The sequence below is a fragment of the Homalodisca vitripennis genome, chromosome 3, assembly GCF_021130785.1.
Source record: "Homalodisca vitripennis isolate AUS2020 chromosome 3, UT_GWSS_2.1, whole genome shotgun sequence".
In the NCBI taxonomy this organism is placed as follows: Eukaryota; Metazoa; Arthropoda; class Insecta; order Hemiptera; family Cicadellidae; genus Homalodisca; species Homalodisca vitripennis.
Genome location: NC_060209.1, coordinates 76,244,416 through 76,253,660, shown reverse-complemented (window position 1 = coordinate 76,253,660; position 9,245 = coordinate 76,244,416).

Below are 9,245 nucleotides of genomic sequence, written 5' to 3'. Positions count from 1 at the left end.
GTGAGAGGAATTTCATATTACCCGTTTTGCATTAATGTCGTAAACTATATGAGTTCTTATGCTACGTTTTCTCCATTGAAAATTACCTGATAAATATGAAATTATTTATTAGAAATGTAGACCGTGTTATGTTTTAAGAAGGTTGCAAAATTTATAATCTATATTCTATTTAGTTCTTAAGAAGACCTGCGGAAGAAATATCTATTTATTATCCAGATATAAAGAAATTCATAGAGAATATAAATTTATGGATCTCCCTGGCAGATAAAAGTTAAATTGTATCAACCTCCTAAGTGATAGGGTTCAACAACCTTTAGACAATTAATGGTTAGACATGCACCATCAGAGAACTCATTCTTGTCTTTATCGGAATTAAAATTTTTATGAAAAATTAAAAGTATACAGATAAAATATTTATTGAGGCATATTTCTAAATGAAATATTCATATTTTTGTTCATTCAGCAGGTTTCATAATAAAAATTCCAAGCATTAACTTTCCATTCCGTTACATTTTTTTTTCATCTATGAATAATTTTTACATACTAAAACCTCATGGTTACAATCAGTTTGTTTACCTATTTATTTATTCCGCTATATTCTTTTCTCGTAGCCATTATGGTTACCCTAAAGTCCAATATAAAAATACTCGCTCATGTTCATCTTGGAGTGACATGCATGATCATCGAACTCAAGTCTTTCTAACATAAAACTTCGTTATTGAGATATCGTGTGGAGAGACAGCAGATTGACAGACAAACAAACGGAAATTGAAGTTTTCCAGTATCCTCAGTGGTAGGTTTCGCTATAGCTCGGTGAATTAATAAAGACATGTTTAATATATTCATTGTATTTTCGATGTTTTTATAAATTTTACTTTCAAATTGTCGATGAATTAATATTGATGAGTATCCAACATTAATATTCAGCAACAAAATATTCTGTAAGTGAATGTAAATAACGTTCAAACGTGTTCATTTCACTTTGGTACGCATTTATCAGACAAGTATTTGTAACGCTCTGTCTCAAAGTGTATTTTATTTACATTTTATTTTGTACGTGGTATATTTAAAAATATCTGCGTTGTTCATTTGTGTATGTTTAAATTTAAGTATGGCAGACGTAATTTATCACTTATAGTGTTGAAATAATATATATTAGAGGTTAATGTATATTATAGAGGTTTAAATAACGTAATTCAATTTAACGTAAATAGTTTTGCCAACAGAAGAACCATTTCATTAGAGTGATCACGTTTCATTAAAGGATCAATATCTCATCCGTGTAGTTAAACATTTTATTTAATTTATTAATTTGACGGAACTAAAATAATCATAAACTGTTGATATTAAATTTTTTAAAAACCCATATAATTATATAGAATACGATTCAACTTAAATTTACTTGTAACTAAATTACATCTTTGATTGATTGAGAGTAAACAACTAATCAGGTGGTATAAGAAACTAGCTATAAAACGAGGATGTTCTGGTATGTGTGGGTACCTAACTTTCAGCCAGACAGTTACTTGGAGTTACTGTCTTAAAACCAGGCATTTATAATGGAGATAATTTTCAATAATACGAATAGCGTAATGATATCCATCCACACCTTGTCTAGCTCAATTTGAACACTAAAAAAGCCCTTAGGGACGTTTTATTTGTAATTTTTTAGATTTTATTTATATTGAACATTTTCTTACTACCTTAATGGAAAGCCTGTGTGCGCATTGTGCGGCTATAATACTACACCTATGCCACCATACAAGCGTGTGGGTTCAACTATGGGTAATCAATCTTACCGCTATGAATATAAAAGGGTTTTAGCTTTCACATTTCTGCATGATACTGAGGAGGAGTAATTTCAGAAATTTCGTTCTTCATGTATTGAATTATTAACCAAATATAGGGAATTATACTAACTTATACAGACCGATGACCTAGAAGACCCAGAGCCACCAGAGTTCCCTTCTGCCCTAACATTAGAACTATGACCATATAGGAGTTAAGAGCCGGCTGTACTGACGAATCTCTTGAGCTTAGCCGCTTGAAAAAGATGTTGAACCTTAAACACTTTTACAACATTATATTTTGTAAGGATATCTCAGTGAACTAAATAAGAATCACACCTAGTAATATTTGAACATAGTTTATTATGTTGCATTACTGGTATAATATTACAACATCGCTAAACTTGCCAACGATAATACACATCGCATAAAACGCAAAACATAATATTCTCTTCCTTTTAAATGGATCACTTTTGGGACTGGGAAGCCGAGTCGAGAGGACGTTGTACTTTCAGACGCATCCCGGACATTCGACCATGGGTGGAACTGCAGCAAGGTGAGGTCGATTACTTCGTGATCCAATTTTTCTCGGGCCATGGGTATTTTCGAGCCTATTTGTTTGGGGCTAAGATGCCAGCTCGGCCTGTCTGTTCTGTCCTGACATTCCAGCACACGCTTTTCTAATACTACAGGTGGCATGTACGGCGGGCTTCTCTCTCTGCTTAGATCGGCTTTGTGATCACTTCCGAGAACAGGGTTGGAGATATGCTCCAGGTACAGGACACCTGGGACTGTGTGGTACACTATGTCCAGTCTGTTAATCGGGTTTAGACCTCGATCTGCCTTAACTCACTGATTCCCCCGACGAGGAAAGCCTACCCAAAGTTAAGTGCTAAACAGTTACAGGCTAGTATCCTCGGTGATTATGTGGTTTTTTACCGGTAACATAGAGCCTTCCAGAGTCCGGCACTATGGATGGGGGAAAACTAGCCTCTCAGTGTGGGTAAAAAGCATTTTAAATTCCTTCACAACCCCCCCCCTCCCCACAAATCGTTTAGGTTCTAAAAAACGTATAAAATGTACATGAAACATAGTATTGCACAATTTATTTGTAGAATTATATAATATGGAATGTTTTAAAGTTACAATATTCTTTTTAGTTCATACCAAAACTCTACTCGATATTTAGATAATTATCTGAAAATATCAACGGCGTTATAAAATGTAATGTATTTAAGTACAGTATAGATAATATTATTTAGTGAGGTTTTATGAATCTTCATATTTATAATGCTAAGCGGTCCCAAACTTTTGAGAGGACTAGTGATCTCTGTGTATGATTTTCACCTATGGTTGAGATTTATTTTTTTATCCTATTAAAAATTCATATTCTTTTTAGAATAGGCTTCCTACTAAATTTATAGAACGGGTCAGACCACCTCTGAACAACTGAAATTCTGTCTCCTGCCAGATTATAATATCCCGCATCACCGTGAGTCACGTGGGTGCATTGGCATACCTGATGGTGTGAAACACATGAGGTACTGCTACGTTTGAGTTTCTTCTCATTTCCTCAGGCCACATTTGTCTTGTTTTAATATACAACATTTTCGTTGTTAACTTTTACTTCGGTATGAGTACAAACATATTTTTATGTATTGTGTTATTTTTGTATTACTTGAACTTACAAATTATGATTTAACGCTATAAGATAGATTTCAGTTTTTGAAACATTGTGTTTTAAAAAGAGCCTACTACAAAGTAGGAGTACACACCACGTTTTGAAGTAACAATATTTTCTGGGGCTGCATGAAAGATTTCTGTGCTAAATGTGTTATTACGTCACATGTTAAAATGTCATATTATTTTATTCAGTTGGTTGTTAATAAATTTTAGTTACAGCTAAACAAAATATAATCAGTTCAATCTAGAGATATAGTGCAAACACAGACATACAGGCAGATAGGATTTTTTCCAGTTCCTCCTCACATGTACGCTTCAGTACCGTTCAGCCAATTACACCTTTTCCATGCATTTGGAACAGGAAACTTATTCCAGAGAATATTCTAAATGGCAAGATTGGGGGTAGGGACCGCCTCCTGTCAAGATCCACAACAAATGATTTTGGGCATTAATCACGGTCATGTATTCTTGGGAGAATGGGAGGCCAGATCTGTACTAGCCTTTCCAGTCAAAGCGGGCTGGGTGGCATGGGCTTATGTCTAGGCTAGCAACTGCTTTTCATACTACATACATGGGAGCCTCACCAACATGAACGGTCATACCCACAGCATACTACACCAATCTATCTATTCTTGCACTCCAATATCTCGACATTTGCGGTTAGTAATGTGCCACTCCTGGACATCCATAAGGCTGCCCAGATATTTTAAGTATCACGTATTTCTTTGCTGTATCCAGTGTTGGTTTCAACTGGATGATACAAAATCACTCAAAAGTGAATGCTGATAGAAGAAGCGGTCTAAGAGAAGGTTCCGAAAGTATTCCCATCGACTTGTAAGTTATTATGTTGTGAAAATTGTATTTCACCTCTGAAACTATTATTGTCACCAAAGCCCGAACAATACAAGGTATTTCATTCGTGATGTTGCAAATTATAAAATAGTATTATTATTGTCACCACAACATATTCAATGTTAATGAACCGTAATCATTAAAATTATTCTAATTTTTCAGTAAGTTTTAGTTTACCAAGCTTATTTTAAAAATCATTAGAAAGCCGTTCTCCTACCAATATACCATTTCTTCGAAAATTTTCATCAAAATCAATTTCAACTAACTGCCTTAATTCTTTAGCCTCGGTAGTTTTTATTTATTTATTTAAATTATTGTGTTAGGAAGATGAGATTCTTGAATTAGCGATGGAAATGAGAACTAGTGGCATGCAATGCTATGTAAAGCAAAGTATTCACTAAAACTACTAGACACTACAGTCAAAAGGTATAGTAGCTGAAATTTATTGACGGTGACACGTTGTTTCTGGGACAATGGATTTTGCTGCATTGTATTCTAGTAACTTTGACATTCAGTAATTAGATTCTGTCTCTGGGGGCATCAAAGTAAATTACACGGTATTGTCATTTTAATACTTGCTTTTAATATAATTACAATAATTAAATAAACCTAAAAATGTGACATTTTTCAGTTCATCTCAAAAATAAAAATTCGATTGTTACCCGAATTGATAAAAAATTGCATGCAAGCTGTTATACTTCTGTATTGCTGAAGTATACGAAAAAATGTTATCTTGGCCGCATTTGGTTTGTAAATATTTGTTCTAAAGTTTATTCATAAAAATTAGCCGTGTACAACATTTTTTACTACTTTATTATATTCTTTTTTATTAGTGTTTTGGTCTTAATGATATTGTTTACCTCTCAACTGACAATATTGTGACAATAAATATGTCTTTGTAGTTAAAAAATATATCGAATTAATGTGGTACACACTACATGTACAGATGTGGCAAATATATCTGATGAAAATTAAAAGATGGTTAACATTATCATTAAATTATAAATAATTAAAAAATGAAATATTACGGTCTTTTGTATTTGCAGACAAGTACATAAGTAGGATGCTTAGTTTGGTATTATAATTGCAGCTATTCATTAGTTGGTCATATCGTTTGATTCACAAACATTTTGATTCTTCTTTGTGAGCTGGTTTCAATTTGCCTAGATAAATACGGCTTTCATAAAATGTAAGGATAATTAATTTTACCATACTAATTTAGTAACATAATGTATTCAAGTATTCAATATACGTAAATTATACGTAAAAGGAATTTCGTTTCAGTTTTCAAACAGGCGACAGATACAATGAAAACTTTGCAGAGATAAAGGACTTTTGATTATTTACAAAACCTTAATCAAATGTTCATCTTCTTTTACTTATCTCTAAAGGTGAATGGACGTGATATGAAATGTCGTAAACGCATAAACGCGTATTCATATTCCAGAAGTAGAGTCTGATTCTAAGTACACTTAGAATATTCAATTCAATCGTGTTTAAGGTTAAATTGTAATCTTCGCTTATTTCCTTAGTCATCAATAAGCCGTTTACGTATTTTCTTTATTATAACTAGGGTTTTAAGAAGTAAACCTTTTAAATATTTAATCCACCGCTTGGTTAAATTTATGTAATCTATACAATAGCCTTGCTTCTTGCAAACAGTATTTATCTTGTTACTACAAAATTTTCACCTTAATTACACAAATAGCAACAACTAATATCAAGTAGATTGTGTCTCCATGCAGTATGAATTATTTTAAAAATCATAATCATAAGTTAGATTCCGTTTATACTTTTCAATTTATAAAAACTTCAACTGTCAATTATAATCGTAATACTCACCTATATGTTTGTAAAGCTGAGTTTATTTAATTTATAATTATGCTATTTTAAATTAATAAAGTTTCCAGATCACTTACAAGATGTCACAGTTCAACCATATATCTGTTGACTACTACGCAGGGAAACCAATGAAAAAAGAAGGAAACCAATATCGTGCTACTTCTTTGGTTTCATATATACAATTCAATATCCGTTATACAACATCTGTCAAAGAATCTTTTACGCTACTTCCTGTCCAACACCAATCCACAACCAATTTATAAAATTCACAAATATAATCATTTATAATAAATGTTCCTATACGAGTTTTTCATTAATGCTGAATAGTTTAAAGAATATTTCATTTTTCTTCCTTTGATTCATTGTGCTTCTAACTTTTTACAATACTAGGTATATTTATATTTAAAATGATTATTTCAAACGGGCTTCATATTTCGAGAGCTGGGAGCTGCTTTTAAATGTCTCAGATAATTCTATTTGATAGAAGCTTTTTAGTATAAAATAAATTAATTGCCAGTATGTAAAAATAAGTTTTTTCTCGGATGTTAGCTTTTTATTATGTTAGCTCTTGGTGTTAGCACCTTTTCTCACTTTGTTAGCTTGAAACACACCAACCATTAGACACGAAAATAAAGTTTAGGTCAACGTCAGGCAGTGATATAAAGACATGTTCTTGATTCATGACTACTACATTGAAATTAGACGTATTTTACGATTTTTAAGACAACGCTACATTTTAGTCTCAAACGTAATCAATAGGCTAATAATTATTTCCAGATCTACGTTACATTGTGAACTTCAATATGTGCAAAAATAAATATTTCATTTCCTAAAATAAAGTCTTAAATGAATTTGTTAAACGGATTTGAACTACAAGTAAATTTGTTCTTCGGAAATTGCAAATGGGAAATAAAATCACCATAAAACTTTATATATAAGTACTTTATCTGCCAAGGCGTGTACGTTGATGTTATTTCTAAAAAAAAACATTATGGTTGCCTGTAAAGTAGGTTTTACGGGCGAAGATTTTACGTGACAACGTCTTTTTCTCGGTAGAATATTTATTGATATGAATATTATTAAATTGCACAATAGGAACAAGGAATTGAATGAAAATAAGAATTGCACAAATTTTAACTATAGAAATATATTTTGTTTACAAAAACATTGTACATAATTTGAAATTAATTAAAATTTGTTATTGTAAATGGTAAAGTTGAATAAAACATTTACTAAAATTGGAATTTGAAATTCTTGCTAAACACAGTTAAATTCTAACTCCGCGCGTGGTGATTGGTCGGTTTAGTTCGTTTGTTTGGTCGCACTGTTATGACAGGTTAGAGGTTATAATTTGTTATTTTAAATGTTTGACTAGCAATACGCGCTGTTTCTTCTCAATCGACTGAATTACGATTGATTGCAGAGTGATTTAAACTAATAATTTACTTAACACTATCAACATTTGTCAATAGTATGACATAACCTATAAACTCAGTTTCTCAACTTTTGTGTCAATCTAACAATTAATCAATCAATCATAGTTTACGATAATGAAATATCAGTGTACAATTATTTACCTTTATTGTTGTAGTTGTTGTAAATGACGAATCTAAGCACTCCACATTTTCACGAATAAACATAGTTATCTGCTTTATCCCGTGCGGCGGACCCACAGTTATCTGCTTTATCCCGTGCGGATCTCGTGCGGCGGACCCACTGGACAAGCATCGTAACGTTACCGGGCGTTACACTTTTTCATGAGTGACTCCGAGCCGCAACCTAATTTAAGACGTTGTCACGTCAACAAAATTGACGTATCTTACACATACTTTCGTACTTTTATGGTAATTTTAAACTTCTACACACCTTTATTATGCTATAGCGTGAAAATAAATTGATTTCCATTATTGAAATTAGACATATTTTAAACTACTTTATTAACGTTTCACATAGATATGTCAATCATTAACAAAATTCGGTACAATTTATTAAGTTATGATTTACATTTATAATACAATATTTTATGGACAAATTAAACAAATTAAAACAGTAAAATAAATTGTCTACTTCCAAATTTCTTTAGTACTTTTTCACAATATTGAGCCACTTTTAATTTAATTTTAAATTAGTGCAAACTATAAATGAAAATTTAATACTAATCCTGATATTTATATTATTTTGTGGCTCTTTGTTGATTCCTCTACTGATATGCATGGGAATAATTGTGTATACTCGTTTTCCTTTCGGATGAAGTTACAACGTCCTCACTTTATTATTATGGAGTAATTAATTTTGGTTTTTAGATTTTTGTTTAGAATGTAATTTGAGATTTTAAACTTTTGTGTTAGCTATAACCAAAGCAACGACAGCTCTTATTATTCTGAAATTTATTACGTATACAATTAATTGAAAATTCTCTTACTTTCATTAGAAACAGTAAAACAAAATAATTTAAGTAAATTGTTAAAATATCCAACTGAATTTATTTGACGTCAAAGGTCACTTCCACGGTGATGTAATTACTTCTTAACACTCGTATTGACTATGCATATATTAAATTGGCAAAACAATTGCAGAAATAAACAGTAAAGTTATTAATTATTAATTCTTATAAAACGTTTTAAACTTTGTAAGAAAGGTGTTATTGACAATTTAGTGACTGTGCATCAAAGAGGCTAAAGAGGCAATAAAGACATCCGTATTGAGTTTGCGAAAAGAAAGGGCAATATACTTGATTGACCCGTTATTTCATTTTTGGCCTTTATTAAAAACAGTTCTTTGTTGAAAGCTATGACGTCCAGACTGATGAAATTATTACAAAGTGAAAATTGAATTAAAGTGACAATACTCTTAACAGACCCTTTGTATGTCTCTGATTGAGACAAATAAATTATAATTATAATCCTGAATACACATGCCATGGTTTACAAATAACGCAATCTTTCGAATGGTATAGTTTTATAATCATAATTAATTATTTAGAATTTTAATGCATTTTTTTAGTTATCTGATACATTAATAAGTTGGCGTTACATTACTATTTAAAAGAATTTTTCAATATATGTAGTTTTATTCAATTTT